General features: G+C 46.0%; 1 protein-coding gene across 1 annotated transcript in view; it reads right to left on the bottom strand.

The window, feature by feature from the left end:
* ANXA4 (annexin A4) overlaps nucleotides 1-15,913 on the bottom strand; it is a 77,450-nt gene extending 61,537 nt beyond the window's left edge. Inside the window, exon 1 of the mRNA XM_063932078.1 lies at nucleotides 15,638-15,913. The gene's annotated coding sequence lies outside the window, so the exon portion shown is untranslated. The remainder of the gene's footprint in view (nucleotides 1-15,637) is intronic.
* Nucleotides 15,914-17,666: the final 1,753 nt, after the last annotated feature.

Raw genomic sequence — 17,666 nt, 5'->3', positions numbered from 1 at the left:
GTACAGTATTGCAGATAATCCGCACTTGGGATGGGCGCCCAGCATCCACTACGGACTCCGAGAAATAGAATTATCGGTAAGTAAATTCTTATTTTCTCTATCGTCCTAAGTGGATGCTGGGGTTCCTGAAAGGACCATGGGGATTATACCAAAGCTCCCAAACGGGCGGGAGAGTGCGGATGACTCTGCAGCACCGAATGAGAGAATTCCAAGTCCTCTTTTGCCAGGGTATCAAATTTGTAGAATTTTACAAACGTGTTTTCCCCCGACCACGTAGCTGCTCGGCAGAATTGTAATGCCGAGACCCCTCGGGCAGCCGCCCAAGATGAGCCCACCTTCCTTGTGGAATGGGCCTTAACAGATTTAGGCTGTGGCAGGCCTGCCACAGAATGAGCAAGTTGAATTGTGTTACAAATCCAACGAGCAATCGTCTGCTTAGAAGCAGGGGCACCCAACTTGTTGGGTGCATATAGTAACAACAGCGAGTCAGATTTTCTGACTTCAGCCGTCCTTGAAATGTATATTTTTAAGGCTCTGACAACGTCCAACAACTTGGAGTCCTCCAAGTCGCCAGTGGCCGCAGGCACCACAATAGGTTGGTTCAGGTGAAACGCTGATACCACCTTAGGGAGAAAATGCGGACGAGTCCTCAGTTCTGCCCTATCCGAATGGAAGATTAGATAAGGGCTTTTATAAGATAAAGCCGCCAATTCAGATACTCTCCTGGCGGAAGCCAGGGCCAGTAACATAGTCACTTTCCATGTGAGATATTTAAAATCCACCTTTTTCAATGGTTCAAACCAATGGGATTTGAGGAAATCTAAAACTACATTTTAGATCCCACGGTGCCACCGGAGGCACCACAGGAGGCTGTATATGCAGTACTCCTTTAACAAAAGTCTGTACCTCAGGAACTGAGGCCAATTCTTTTTGGAAGAATATTGACAGGGCCGAAATTTGAACCTTAATAGATCTCAATTTGAGACCCATAGACAATCCTGATTGTAGGAAATGTAGGAAACGACCCAGTTGAAATTCCTCCGTCGGAACACTCCGATCCTCGCACCACGCGACATATTTTCGCCAAATGCGGTGATAATGTTTCGCGGTGACTTCCTTCCTTGCCTTAATCAAGGTAGGAATGACTTCTGGAATGCCTTTCCCTTTTAGGATCTGGCGTTCAACCGCCATGCCGTCAAACGCAGCCGCGGTAAGTCTTGAAAGAGACAGGGACCCTGTTGTAGCAGGTCCCTTCTCAGAAGTAGAGGGCACGGGTCGTCCGTGACCAACTCTTGAAGTTCCGGGTACCAAGTCCTTCTTGGCCAATCCGGAGCCACTAGTATTGTTCTTACTCCTCCTCACCGTATAATCTTCAATACCTTTGGTATGAGAGGCAGAGGAGGAAACACATATACTGATTTATACACCCAAGGTGTTACCAGTGCGTCCACAGCTATTGCCTGTGGATCTCTTGACCTGGCGCAATACTTGTCCAGTTTCTTGTTGAGGCGAGACGCCATCATGTCTACCATTGGTCTTTCCCAACAGTTTATTAGCATGTGGAAGACTTCTGGATGAAGACCCCCCTCTCCCGGGTGAATATCGTGTCTGCTGAGGAAGTCTGCTTCCCAGTTGTCCACGCCCGGGAAGAACACTGCTGACAGTGCTATTACGTGATTCTCCGCCCAGCGAAGAATCTTGGCAGCTTCTGCCATTGCACTCCTGCTTCTTGTGCCGCCCTGTCTGTTTACATGGGCGACCGCCGTGATGTTGTCCGACTGAATCAACACCGGTTTTCCTTGCAGGAGTGGTTCCGCCTGGCTTAGAGCATTTTAGATTGCTCTTAGTACCAGAATGTTTATGTGAAGAGACTTTTCCAGGTTCGTCCATACCCCCTGGAAGTTTCTTCCTTGTGTGACTGCTCCCCAACCTCTCAGGCTGGCGTCCGTGGTCACCAGGATCAAATCCTGTATGCCGAATCTGCGGCCCTCCAATAGATGAGCCTTTTGCAACCACCACAGAAGATATACCCTTGTCCTTGGCGACAGGGTTATTCGCAGGTACATCTGAGGATGCGACCCTGACCATTTGTCCAACAGATCCCTTTGGAAAATTCTTGCATGGAATCTGCCGAATGGAATTGCTTCGTAAAAAGCCACCATTTTTCCCAGGACTCTTGTGCATTGATGTACAGACACCTTTCCTGGTTTTAGGAGGTTCCTGACAGGTCGGATAACTCCTTGGCTTTTTCCTCGGGAAGAAAAACCTTTTTCTGAACCGTGTCCAGAATCATCCCTAGGAACAGCAGACGTATCGTCGGAAAACAGCTGCGATTCTTGGAATATTTAGAATCCAGTCGTGCCGTCGAAGAACTACTTTAGATAGTGCTCTTCCGACCTCCAACTGTTCTCTGGAACTTGCCCTTTTTAGGTCGTGCAAGTAAGGGATAATTTAGATGCCTTTTTTCTTTGAAGAAACATCTTTTCGGCCATTACCTTGGTAAAAAGGCCCGGGGTGCCGTGGATAATTCAAACGGCATCGTCTGAAACTGATATTGACAGTTCTGTACCACGAACCAGAGGTACCCTTGATGAGAAGGACAAAATTTGGACATGGAGGTAATCCTTGATGTCCAGGGACATTCCGGTTCGCTATCACTGCTCTGAGTGACTTTATCTCGATTTGAACCTTTTATGTAAGTGTTCAAAACATTTTAGATTTAGACTATGTGTCACCAAGCCGTCTGGCTTCAGTACCACAATATAGTGTGGAAAAATAATACCCTTTTCCTTGTCGTAGGAGGGGTACTTTGATTATCACCTGCTGGATATACAGCTTGTGAATTGTTTCCAATGCTGCCTCCCTGTCGGAGGGAGCCGTTGGTAAAGCAGACTTCAGGAACCTGCGAGGAGAAGATGTCTCGACTCTCCAATCTTTACCCCTGGGATAATACTCGTACGATCTAGGGGTCAACTTGCGAGTGATCCCACTGCGCCCTGAGACTCTTGAGACTACCCCCCCACCTTGAGTCCGCTTGCACGGCCCCAGCGTCATGCTGAGGACTTGGCAGACGCGGTGGAGGGCTTCTTTTCCTGGGAAAGGGCTGCCTGCTGCAGTCTACTTCCCTTACCTCTATGTCTGGGCAGATATGACTGGCCTTTTGCCTGCATGCCCTCATGGGAAAGGAAAGATTGAGGCTGAAAAGACGGTGTCTTTTTTAGCTGAGATGTAACTTGGGGTAAAAAAGGTTGGATTTCCCAGCTGTTGCTGTGGTCCCCAGGTCCGATGGACCGACCCCCAAATAACTCCTTCCCTTTATACAGCAATACTTCCATCTGCCGTATGGGATCTGTATCACCTGACCACTGTCGTGTCCCTGACATCTTCTGGGAGATATGGACAACGCACTTATCTTGATGCCAGAGAGCAAATATCCCTCTGTGCATCTCACATACATATATATATAGAATGCATCCTATTAAATGCTCTACATGAATAAAATATTTTCAGTCAGGGAATCCGACCAAGCCAACCCAGCACTGCATCTCCAGGCTGATGGCGATCGCTGGTCGCAGTATAACCACCGTATGTGTGTATATACTTTTTAGGATATTTTTCCAGCTTCCTATCAGCTGGCTCCTTGAGGGCGGCCGTATCTGGAGACGGTAACGCCACTTGATAAGCGTGTGAGCGCCTTATCACCCTAAGGGGTGTTTCCCAACGTACCCTAATTTCTGGCGGGAAAGGGTATAACGCCAATATTTGCTATCGGGGTAACCCTACGCATCATCACACACTTCATTTTATTTTATCTGATTCAGGAAAAACTACAGGTAGTTTTTTCACTCCCACATAATACCCTTTCTTGTGGTACTTGTAGTATCAGAAACACGTAACACCTCCTTCATTGCCCTTAACGTGTGGCCCTAATGAGAAATACGTTTGTTTATTCACCGTCGACACTGTATTCAGTGTCCGTGTCTGTGTCGACCGACTGAGGTAAATGGGCGTTTTTAAAACCCCTGACGGTGTTTCTGAGACGCCTGGACCGGTCCTAATAGATTGTCGGCCGTCTCATGTCGTCAACCGACCTTGCAGCGTGTTGACATTCTCACGTAATTCTCTAAATAAGCCATCCATTCCGGTGTCGACTCCCTAGAGAGTGACATCACCATTACAGGCAATTTCTCCGCCTCCTCACCAACATCGTCCTCATACATGTCGACACACACGTACCGACACACAGCACACACACCGGGAATGCTCTGACAGAGGACAGGACCCACTAGCCCTTTGGGGAGACAGAGGGAGAGTCTGCCAGCACACACCAAAAACGCTATAATTATATAGGGACAACCTTATATAAGTGTTTCTCCCTTATAGCATCTTTTATATATATACAATATCGCCAAAATCAGTGCCCCCCCTCTCTGTTTTAACCCTGTTTCTGTAGTGCAGTGCAGGGGAGAGCCTGGGAGCCTTCTCTCCAGCTTTTCTGTGAGAGAAAATGGCGCTGTGTGCTGAGGAGATAGGCCCCGCCCCTTTTTCGGCGGGCTCGTCTCCCGCTATTTTTGAAGTTAGGCAGGGGTTAAATATCTCCATATAGCCTCTGTGGGCTATATGTGAGGTATTTTTTGCCTCTAATAAGGTTTTTATTTGCCTCTCAGAGCGCCCCCCCCAGCGCTCTGCACCCTCAGTGACTGTTGTGTGAAGTGTGCTGAGAGGAAAATGGCGCACAGCTGCAGTGCTGTGCGCTACCTTTATGAAGACTCAGGAGTCTTCAGCCGCCGATTTTGGACCTCTTCTCTCTTCAGCGTCTGCAAGGGGGCCGGCGGCGCGGCTCCGGTGACCATCCAGGCTGTACCTGTGATCGTCCCTCTGGAGCTAGTGTCCAGTAGCCAAGCAGCAAATCCACTCTGCACGCAGGTGAGTTCACTACTTCTCCCCTAAGTCCCTCGTTGCAGTGATCCTGTTGCCAGCAGGACTCACTGTAAAGTAAAAAACCTAAGCTAAACTTTCTCTAAGCAGCTCTTTAGGAGAGCCACCTAGATTGCACCCTTCTCGTTCGGGCACAAAATCTAACTGGAGTCTGGAGGAGGGTCATAGGGGGAGGAGCCAGTGCACACCACCTGATCTGGTAAAAGCTTTACTTTTTTGTGCCCTGTCTCCTGCGGAGCCGCTATTCCCCATGGTCCTTTCAGGAACCCCAGCATCCACTTAGGACGATAGAGAAATATATTTACAGTTTGATGATATGAAGTTACGAGGCCACGCCCACTTTTCCGGGAGTGAGCGTCTTCGGCGCGCGCATGGAGAGGGGGGGGGGGCGGCGCTTTTACATTTTCTCGCTCAGGGTGCTAGTAGGCCTGGAGCCGGCCCTGTGCTATATAAGCCCTATTGATACACTTCAGAATTAAACTGGCAGCACGTGTTGCTATATAAACCCTATTGGGATACTTCAGAAATAAACTGGCAGCACATCGTATTTTAAATGTGCTGTCAGATTGAAGCGAAGGTGTCCCAGGTTGGTTTATAAACATTCATGTGCTGCCAGTTTATTTCTGAAGTGTCTCAATAGGGTTTATATAGTTCATTAAACTATAAAATTAGTTGAATGCTGCCAGATTAAAACTAAAGGGGCACCAGGCGACCTATATACAGTAGGATAAATAGCTTAGTGTGGCAGCACTAGTCTTAGATGATGTTTGTGTGTCAATTCAACTTACTGGGGGCTGATGCTGCAGGAGTGATCGCACTGGTCCCCCCCCTCACACACCGCGGAGCTGGATGAAAATGCCCGCCACACTGATCCTACCCGGCGTCCTCTTTTATTGGGTCATGTACACAGAGGAGGGCTGGGTTTGCCTCGGCGGGAGAGGCAAACCCAACCCTCCTCATCTCACCAGCAACCTACAGTATTGCAGAGACCCGAGAGCGCATTAGCGCGACAAGCCTGAGGCAGCGGCAGGGAGGCGTGGCAGCACGGCGGGAGAAGTGGCAGCGTAGCGGGGAGGAGTGACAGCGCTGACAGGAGTGGCAGTGTGGCGGGAGGAGTTTCAGTGCGGCCTGGCGCGGCAGTCCTTTAGTAATCAGCAGGGCGGCCACAAACGGGCAGGGCGCATTCTGACACTCAGAAAAGGGGCAGGGCGCAGCACCTCGCGAAAGGCGGCTAGAGTGAACACTAGCCTACTTTCAAGTTGTAAGGTACAGCAAAACTCAATCCCTCTTTGATATTGCCTATGTGATACCATTTGCATGGAGGTCATTAAGCTTATATTGCTTGTGATATTATTTGCTGGATGCTCACATGATATTATTTGGACTATAAGCAATGCTAGGAGAATTTTTTGAATTGATTAATATATGTGATACAGTAAAGAGGTACAGTGTCAGTTAAAAATTGTGTTTCATACTGTTCTGCTGTATCTTACAACCTGAAGGTTTATATGATACATTGCTGTTGAATTAGGAGCAGCGATTGCACAGGATAAGTGCCCAAAGAGGTACAGAGTCAGTTAAAGATTTTGGGGCCAATTCAGTAAGGATTGTAAAGATTACAAGTTAGCAAAAATTGCGACAATTTGCAAAATTGCAAAACCACGTCCAAATGGAAAAACTGCAACACTAATTTAATGTTACAAAAACAAGGTGGGCTTGTGAAATGTGCAAATATTGCGAAGACCTTAAAAAAACGAAAACGCATTATTTGCATATAAATTTACAATTCTACGCATTTTTTGCTTACATGTTTCTGATGTTGCAATTATTGCAACCTACTGTGTTTTATCCTCAAATATTGCACTACCTACTTTCCTGGGCAAAAAACCAAACAAAAAACACACCAGTGTAGCCAAATGTATGTGGGTATGTTTTGTTAACCAAAAACGTGTTGGTTGCTTAAAATGCATTAAAAAACTGTTAGGAAGCTAAAGGACATTAAGCAGATCCTAAAAAACAAAATGCTTGGAAATGTTAATTAACGTTTGCTTTTAAAAAATAGTGTGGTTGTCAAACCTCAATTGTTAGTAAGTGTAAAAACAATTAGGTTACTAACATATATTTTATAAAGAAACGTGTTAGAGTTTAAAGCTCCCTTACATGTTTAGAAGTTTCAATTAACTGAATGAAGTGATTTGTGGTCTGAGGTGTGAGTAGGGAGGCCAATCCAGGGGCATTTTTTCAATCCCGGGATTCGGGATTGAAAAATGCTCAATCCCGGGATTGCAGTAGGGATCAGTGTTGGGAGCAGGGAGACTATATGTGGAGGGCAGCGAGGGGTGGAGGGCAGCGAGGGAGGGTGGGTGTAGGGAGCAGGAAGGGAGGGTGGGTGTAGGGAGCAGCGGGAGAGTGGGTGTAGGGAGCATGTAAGGAGCAGGAAGTGAGGGTGGATGTAGGGAGCTGCGGGAGGGTGGATGTAGGGAGCTGCGGGAGGGTGGGTGTAGGTATCAGCAAGGGAGGGTGGGTGTGTAGGGAGCATGTAAGGAGCAGGAAGGGAAGGTGGGTGTTGCGAGCAGGGAGGATGTCAGGAGCAGAGAGGGAGGGAGGATGTCAGGAGCAATGAGGGAGTGTGGGTGTAGGTAGCGAATGCGATAACACTTACTAATTAGGCGGGCCGCAGCCATGGACACTCACACAGACCGCGCTGGCTTCATTTCAAATGTAGCGCCGGCCGCCAGCCAGTCAGACCGGCAGCCTATCAGGAGCCGCGGCTGCTGCCGCTTCCCTGATTGGCTGGCGGCCGGCGCTACATTTAAAATGCGGCCAGCGCGGTCAGTGAGTGTGTATTTGGAAATACCTGTGGCTGCTGTAACTACCTCCCTGACAGCCGGGCAGTGCTGTGCTATAGTGCTTAGCGCTGTCCGGCAAAACTGCGCATGCGCACTCTAATCCCATGAATCCCGGGATTGGAGGCTCCAATCCCGGGATTCAAATCCCGGCATTTTTGGGCCCAAATCCAGGGATCCCGCCGATCCCGATCCCGGGATTGGCCTCCCTAGGTGTGAGCTTCTTCAGCTGGGTGTAATGAAGCAATGATTGCAGTATACATGGAACATTCTACAACTCAGGTCAGCTTGTGCAGATTTTAAGGTAGACCTATAGTCACTCAAACTGCACACCATAAATGTGCGATCAGTTGTAAAAATTGCATATCCACCGCCTACCGATCATCATACGCCCACAACACGCCCCTGCTCGTAGTTTTTGCGAGTCCAGCCCTTTAGTACACCCCCTACACACCTACTTTTCGTAGAGCATACGCAGTTTTTGCTTCGTCTCAGAAGTTGCTTTGTTTTTTCCTCAGTTTTTGTGGTATATGGTGCAGATTTTGCAATTTTCCGCGATTTTTGCTGCTTTGTGATCCTTGCTGAATTAGGCCCTTTGTACTTTATATTGCTATACCGTTTTGCTGTACCTTACAACTTGAAAGTATACTTGATACATTGCTGTCTGATACAGGAGCAGTGATTCTGCTACTAAAGGGCATTCAAGGAGTGAGACAATCTTATCTGTGTGTTACTTATAGGGAATTGACAGTTTGTTTCTAAGCTGAATGTTGTTCTAGATGGAACCATAACAATACTTTATTACATGTGTCTGATACTGGTAACATTTCCTTATCTTATTTGCAAAATAGCATTTTTTGGGGACTTCTTGATCTGTGGTGTATATTGAACAAGCCCAACGGGCGTTCTAGTGATTATTACATAATATTGGAGTGTCCTCTTTAAGTGCATGCAATTAATCTAACAATCAGGACTCATTACAGTCCGAATAATATTTTGGTCCCTAAAATCCACACATTTATAATGTACCTGCACAGGTTTAATCAATAAATTATTCAAACCTATACGGCATTTATTCGCTGTCCAGGAACATAGTTTTCCCCTTTTTTATGTGTATGTGTCTCGGTGTTGTTCCTCTTATTTTAATGCATATCTAATAAATAGTAGATTTTAGACTGATCAATATTGATACCGTTCTGGACTGTTTTTCCTATTATAGTTAAGAGTGACCCCAGAATAGAGAGTCTTCTTTTTTCCTCACACCAAAATAAGTCTTTTCTGCCTCTGGGGAGCACCACCAATCACTATTATTGATTTTGCCGACGTAACATCAGCCATTAAATGAAAGGAATTTGGTTATTCATTTGTTTTTCTATCTCCTTATGCAATTCTAAGCATTCCTACTCACCCAAGAGGGTTACTAGGCCTAGGAGTGATCCTGTGCGGTAAAACCTACCCTGTTTTTTCTACAGATATAACCACCTACAGTCTCTCCTTACTGCTTTATGTAACCCATCTGAATGGTTTATCTGTAATACCCCACTGCTGTGAGACACTCATCCTGCCCCACTGTACCCTGTGTAGTGCGCCCTAGATGGCCACCTCACCTGGTACTTTCAAGGGCAAGAAGAGTGGCCTATTGGGGTGTGGTATGCAAGGTCATCCACACTTAGGGCGACAGTGTCTAGGTCAACCACTATTGGTCAACAGTAAGTAGGTTGACATGATTTCTAGGTGGACAGGGACTCCAGGTCGACATGAGTGACCAGGAACCCCAATTAGTGCACAGTGTCTTTACGCGTGGCTCGCCATGCTTCGGGCAGGTTACCATTCCCAATTGTAGTCCACATGTATCGTAAAGCATGAAATAGTTAAAATAAATTTTATATTAATATTATATATATAAAAAAAATTCATGTTGACCTTTTGTCAAGTCGACCTAGAAACCATGTAGACCTACTTACTGTCAACCTAGACATTGTCAATCTAAATGTGGTCGACCTAGAGACTGGATACCAGCCTATTGAGGTGCTCATGCAGTGGTTATCCTGTTAGACCACTGCTTGAACGTCTTATTTCAAAACATTGCTTATTTGCACATTGTACCACTTTAGTGTTCTCAACATGGCTGCCTTGCCTGGTGCGCTGTGTAGAGAATGAAAAAATGTCTGTTCTGATGAACATGCAACTAGTAAACTTGCCTAGTGTTCTTAGCTCTCCCAGTAAGTGTCATCAATTTCAGACATGGTCTATTCTTCTCAGTGTAATCCTACATAGTGTGCCAAATATGGCTGCCTCATCTGGACCCTGCATGAGTAGGACGAATAAACCTGCAACTGATCACCCAAAATGGCTGCCACACCCTTTGTAGTATATCCTTATTGTGTTAATTGTGTCTGTACATCCTAGCCGTTAAGTGCCTTGAGTCCTACTGGATAAAGTGCACACAAAAAATAAAATAAAAAAAATTATATATATTTATATATTTTTTTTTTTTTTTTTTCTAAACATTTATAATAAATGTATTTACTCTAAAGTATTCTATTAGAATGTTGCAGCCAACAGTCCTCGTAAAAGAGCATTTGTACCCAGTGGCCATATTTACAGGAGAACCTGGGGTCGCTACTACATTCCCAGTGGCGAGGGGATTATACGAACAGAAGAAAGCGGATGCAAGTGTGTGATTGTGGGGAGAGATTTCCTTACACACAGCAGACTGGCAGTAATCTCACTGAAGTAGATGGAAATTGGCATCAAATGGCTGATGCCAGGCAACCTCTCATATCAGTTTAGTGGTTCTTTATATAATCCCACTTTAAATGTTAGCATACTATAAAGCCGTAATGCAGTGTAATAAAGCACTACTGTATATTCAAATAGCTAGATGGGGGACATAACTTTGTGCGACATTTATAGAAGGTAAGTAGTGCTTGCGACTATTTCCCCCTGTTAGACTATCTTCTACTCCATACAATGGCCCCTAAACCTTGTTTTCTGCCACCCTGATTATTATTTCAGTGTCCTATCTCCTGATGCAGAAATGCTTATATACCATGTACTTGTCCTACTTTGTCTTGTACTGTAAGTTGTCGTCTTCTTGTTTTGCTCATTTGATTACGTACTTTTGTTAGGTGCTACTGAACCCTGTGGCGCCATATAAATAAATGGTAAAATAATTATTAAAGCACTTTACATCAGGCCAGACTTCATTATCATTTAACAGTTACTTTTTTTTTTTTATTCACTTTGCTGTTTTTATCTGCAAAGGGCAAAATGAACTAAAATCAGGCAGGGTGAGGGGAGACCGTGTAACCCACCAGGTGTTCCCAGCTCCAGTGTCAGGTAATGGATACATGACCTAATAAAATAGCCTATTGTCCACACATCATAACTGTTTTCCCGGAGACGTTTTAGACATATATTCCCCCTGAGACAGTTACCTGCCAGACACAGCGTCCACATCCTGACTGCAGGGAGCGCAGTCACCTGACAGAAAGTGTTATGTGTAGGAAACTAAAACAAATGGAAACGTTTTGAAGCCAGCACTGAGGAGAACAGAGACGGGTGGTTATAATTATTTACTCGGGAACACTTCCTTTTCCGAGCAAGAATTCTGAATGTCTCCCACCCCCAGCCGAGTTGGACTGCAGAGATATCTGGGTTTACAAAGTTTTACTAGTTACAAAGTTTTCAGCCACTGGCAATTTATTGTTCAATATGCTTATGTAACTGGTAAAATCTTGATGACCAATACAGCTCCCTCCCATATCCTGGTAAAACTATGAATACATAAAATACTGTAGGTTAAATCAAAAAGACCTTCAGAACTCCTATTATATGCTTAAAGTATATTTAACAACATCTGCTGCGCACACACACACAAAAGTTCTCCCTAACTAACCTTTCATAGAATTTTTATGCAGAGGCAGAAAAGAGGAATCCCTAACATTCTGTCCACACCCAGATGATTAAGCAAGGATTTACGGGGGAGTAAAAACAGTCCTGATAATTCCTCCGCCCCCTGGGCTGTTTATATGTAGACACTGCCAGACACAGGCTAACACCCCTAGCTGTACCAGGAAGAAGCAGCATAGAAACCACAGAAGATACAGCTAGTAGTGTTTCTCAGTTCAGATTGTTGCAAATGGGACAACTAAAGTGAAATATTTGCACCTAATAGTTTTACATGCAATAATAAACAACTATTCATTGCCTTTAATAATAAGTAATTTGCATGATGCAACAAAAACATAAAAAGGTCTTTTAATCCATGGAAACCAGATGTGTGCTTTTATTATTAATCAGGCTACATTAGACAAACATATTATCAGACTGGTTAATATGGGTTAAGGAGAAGAAAATAAACATGATCAGTGGCTTATAATGGGGGCAGGGGCATAAATCCCTCTGGACAGCGATAATTTGCCTACTTTAGTAAATTGATAGATAAGGTAAGAGCCCTGTATGTGAGAGATTCTTACCTTATGTACTCTTCCTTACATCAGGGCCGTGCCTAGGGGTTGATGCCCCTCGCCCATCATAAATATAATTATTTTTGCTAACAACTTGGCAATCTGTAAAAGCGTAAAATGTAAATGAAGAGGTAAGATACATTAAGGGAAGGTGGGACAATGGACCTAGTGATCAGTAGCGGAAACTGAGGCGTATGAGACTGCTCCCCACTTCTCAATCTTCAGTGCCAATGTCGCTTTCACCAATTAAGCCGTTATAGTGGCTCATAGATTCATTAATGAGTAGTTATTAACTAGTAACGTTTATTTTTATTGTATTGTAATCTTTAATCACTGTGGAATTTTATATTTAGATCTGTACAGTATATGCACTTTGTAAAATGCTGCGGGCCCCATCTATAAATAACAACAACAACAACAACTAGTGTGTGTGGGGGGGAGGGGGGATCCATTAACTAACCCATGTCTCATTGCTCTGAACCAGACTAGTGCACAGGAAGACATCCACAGGTCTGCAATATTGCTCTAATGCTTCTTATGGGCAGATTTACCCACGAGAGCAGCATAGGGATATAAGGCTAAATGTAAGACTATATTGCTGGAGGTGCGGAAGTGTAATAGGCCCTACACACCTAAAGATATTTGTGAACGATATGAACGTTCACGTTTATTAATGAACTAGAACTCGTTCATATCTTTCAGTGTGTAGTCACCAGCGATGAACGATGCGCGGCCCCGTGCTCGTTCATCATTGGTGCTCAGTCGCCTATGCATGCAGGCCAATATGGACAATCTCGTCCATATTAGCATGCACTGCTATGGGACTGGTTGACGGGGGAGTGAAGAAACTTCACTCTGTCACCTCCCCCCTGCCGCCGAGCAGCTCGGCGGCGGGTCGCTAAATGTGTAGGGATCATAAGTCTGCAGCAACTCACAGGCTATTACATTTAGCCCATAATGTCTCATATATAAGGATAAACCCTTGTTTGAGAGGGGATGACCATAGGTGGAAATCTTAGGATTCTGGTTGAACACACACACACACACACACACACGCACACACACACACACACGCACACACACGCGCGCGCACACACACTCACTTCAATGTGGTACAGATGTGTTCTCATACATCTAGCCTCACTACATCATGCAGTTGGGAGCCTTTTTTGCTGAAAATGCATCTTAACGCACTGCGTTTATTAATTTCATATATGACACTTATGTGTGCGAGTCTGTATATGGAGCAGATCAGAGCTTGAATTGGAAAATATGCTGTTGCTACATTGTAGCACAGTGTACAGATGTAAGACTCAGTTGCACACAGATATAAAATAAAAAAGTTAATCCGCACAGTCTCCCCGTACATCTTAGTCGCATTGCGTTGTGATTAAGACATTTTCTGACAAAAGGCATTTCTCACAGCTGTATTAAAGAATTGTAAGTTTGCACGAGGCGCTCATTTACGGAATGTTCATGCAACTGCTGGACCTGTGAGACATACAGGACACTACATAGGGTATTTAATTACAGGTGATGTGACACCAAGCATCACCGCATTGCTGGGCTGCATACAGAGCTAGTTACGGTACCACCAACAGTGCTCATTTTCCTGGACACCTAGCGGGTGGGAGGTAAAACCTAGCAATGTAGATGGACATAATATGCAGACTGAATAAAACAGCAAATTGAATTCTTCCTTATGTTATCAAACCATTATTGTAGTCACACTGGATCTCATTCAGAGTTACGTGGGAAAAAAGCGAACTCAATTTGGCATCCATTCTGCAATGCTGCAGGTGGAGCAAACTTAACATGTGCAAAGCGTTAAGCTGGGTACACACCTATTCAATCGGACTGTTTGTTCTATATCGGAAAAGTGTGTACACTTGTCCGAAAGCGAAGGGGGGGGGGGGCCTGATCATTTCACCCAGCAGTGCTAGACTGTGCCTGGCACCGGCGATAGCGACGCACAGGGCCGCGCTAAGCTATCGCTGTGGGGGCATACACACTGAGACCCGTTCTTAATTTCTAAGCAATCTAGTCAGATTGCTTAGAATTTAAGCACGGATCTCTCCGTATGTAACCCCCTTAAAAGTGCAGTGTATATGCACCTTTAAAGGGGGTACACAGAGAGATCCCTGCTTAAATTCTAGATTTTATTGCTCAGAAATTAAGAACGGGTCTCTCAGTGTGCCCCCAGAGATAGCGATGCGCGGCCCCGCACGTCGCTATCACTGACTCTAAATGCATGCCAAATCTAGATCGCTCACTTTACTGCTGTGTGAAGCGAACGCCCCCATTCCCCCCCTCGCAGGGAGAGAGATGTGTGCTGAGCGGTCTGTGCTAGATCGCTCAGCACACATCTCCCGATCATACAGTCTAATAAAACAGAGCGCTAAAACACACACACGCGTCATCAGGAAGTGCGATTGGCTTAATAGATAACTATGACAGTGGGCTGGGGACAGTGAAGTGCATTAAAGCATGTACTGTATGTCAGCAGAGCATAACGTATTCCACGTGGGACCAGCCAGTCTGGTTATACAGGAATTGTCAATCTGGGAATAAAGGACAACGCATGGTTGCTGCAGATAAGCAACTGTCTCATACTTGTGGTTACACAGAGATATTCATTAATTAAGACAAATATGGAAAAATAGCTAAATAAAAACAAACAAATGAACATATGACAATATACAGACTTCTGGAACACAGCAGATTGTCTTCAAAACCATTGATAATCCCACAATTAAGCATGTATTTGCAACGAACACAGGTTAAGTAGTTGTTCGGCTGTACATGCAGGGAACTAAACCCAGTAAAATTAGGTTATTATACCAGCAAGATAGAACCCCACCCACTACTGTTCTCACCCCTCAGGGCATTTACCATGCACATTGTGCAGACACACCTCACAGTTGGTGAGTGTAAAGACAAGAGTGGAATATGTATCTCACTTCCTCACTCCTCCACTGCCTTGCTGCCTGTATAACTGCAGACACATAATCCAACTTTTTTTTTTCCCCCCCCACTATTTTGAGCTCTGGTGATCAGAGAACATGGTAGTAGTAACATAATCCGGATGGCGTTAAACAAAGTAGTGGGTGAGGGTTGTGAGTCCCTGCCTCCTGTCAGCAAGGGTACTACAATTACACAACTTCAGTTTCAGAAGTTAGAACTGCAAAAAGTATGGCTCACACACACGACCCCCCCCAACTACGTTCCATCCCCAGAGTGCAACTCTAACATGTAATAGACGGGCCCACTATCCCCCTCAACTGTCGTGGACCGTCCCCAACAACTACTCTTCACCTGTAGTGGACCGTCCCCAACAACTACTCTTCACCTGTAGTGGACCGCCCCCACCCTCCTCCTCACCTGTAGTGGATAGTGGTCCCCGATATACTGGGTACAGGAACTGTCCGGAGCAGCAGAGGTCGGAGTATAAGTAGTGGAAGTGGATGGGAGGCGGCTGCTACAGAGCAGGGTGTGGATGGTAAATCCCTCCTCCTATAACAGTTCCTAAATCAGTGGTATGAACAGAGTAAACTAAGTGTAAGCGCTGCCAGCACAACCCAGCGCTGAGTACAGCAGGGCGCGTCCCTACTTTCACTTCCCTTCCCATCTGTAGTATAATATGGCCCCGGCCTGGTGCACTAGGGACAAGCTCTGGGCGATGCTTCTGCTGGTGCAGGCCGGAGCGCCCCCCTGTCCGAGTTCCTGTATGTGACAGACACGTTATTTTTATGTACTATCTGCACAGACAGGGATCTGAGCTCTGCAGCTCATAGTACCATCATGCTGGGATCTGAAGTGCTGCAGCTGAATAGTTCTGCCAAATAACTTGAGTTCTCGTATGTTAGTAAATGAATAATAATTAGAGCAGTCATGGGCAGACGTCTATATGTAAAGGGCTGCGTATGCATCCCTCTGAGCTTCGAAGGGCCACTCTAATAGCTTACAATAACATATTTAATGAAAGAGACATACACAGGCTGATTCTAATAGGCCCAACACACTAGGCAATTGGCCGACGGGCGACCCGGCGGCGGGGTGACGGAGGGAGTGAAGTTTCTTTACTCCCCCCGTCACCTGGCCCCACTGCCCTGCTTGCTAATATCATACCTCCCAACTTTCTAAATACTGTGAAAGAGGGACGCACGCGCGGCGAAACCGCGCGCGCTCCCAAAAAGGGGCGTGGCTTACTACAAAGGGGCGTGGCTTAGCGGGGGATCCGCGCTCGCGAGCCACGCCCCCATTTTGGTCACTGAGGGGGCATGCCCAGCGCTCCGTGAGCTGCTGGCATGCCCCCTCTCCTCCTGTATCCAGTGTACGCGCACAGCGTCTATTCACCGCTGCTCTGCTAAGCAGGACAGCGATGACAGGAGCTTCCCGACTGCTCCCCCCACCGCGGGACACTGCGCCCGCGGGTGAGACAGCGGGACAGTCCCCAAAAACCGGGACTGTCCCGCGAAAATCGGGACAGTTGGGAGGTATGTAATATGGATAAGATTTGAGATTGTCCATATATTGGCATGCATGTACACTGCTCAAAAAAATAAAGGGAACACTAAAATAACACATCCTAGAGCTGAATGAATGAAATATTCTTATTAAATACTTTGTTCTTTACATAGTTGAATGTGCTGACAACAAAATCACACAAAAATTATCAATGGAAATCAAATTTATTAACCCATGGAGGTCTGGATTTGGAGTCACACTCAAAATTAAAGTGGAAAAACACACTACAGGCTGATCCAACTTTGATGTAATGTCCTTAAAACAAGTCAAAATGAGGCTCAGTAGTGTCTGTGGCCTCCACGTGCCTGTATGACCTCCCTACAACCCACACAAGTGGCTCAGGTAGTGCAGCTCATCCAGGATGGCACATCAATGCGATCTGTGGCAAGAAGGTTTCAGAGTAGTGTCCAGAGCATGGAGGCGCTACCAGGAGACAGGCCAGTACATCAGGAGATGTGGAGGAGGCCGTAGGAGGGCAACAACCCAGCAGCAGGACCGCTACCTCCGCCTTTGTGCAAGGAGGAACAGGAGAAGCACTGCCAGAGCCCTGCAAAATGACCTCCAGCAAGCCACAAATGTGCATGTGTCTACTCAAACGATCAGAAACAGACTCTATGAGGGTGGTATGAGGGCCCGACGTCCACAGGTGGGGGTTGTGCTTACAGCCCAACACCGTGCAGGACGTTTGGCATTTGCCAGAGAACACCACAGATGAAAGCAGGTTCTCACTGAGCATATGTGACAGACGTGACAGAGTCTGGAGACGCCAAGGAGAACGTTCTGCTGCCTGCAACATCCTCCAGCATGACCGGTTTGGCAGTGGGTCAGTAATGGTGTGGGGTGGCATTTCTTTGGGGGGCCGCACAGCACTCCATGTGCTCGC

Source organism: Pseudophryne corroboree, chromosome 6 (genome assembly GCF_028390025.1).
Source record: "Pseudophryne corroboree isolate aPseCor3 chromosome 6, aPseCor3.hap2, whole genome shotgun sequence".
Classification (NCBI taxonomy): Eukaryota; Metazoa; Chordata; class Amphibia; order Anura; family Myobatrachidae; genus Pseudophryne; species Pseudophryne corroboree.
This window is presented reverse-complemented; position numbering and strand designations above follow the sequence as displayed.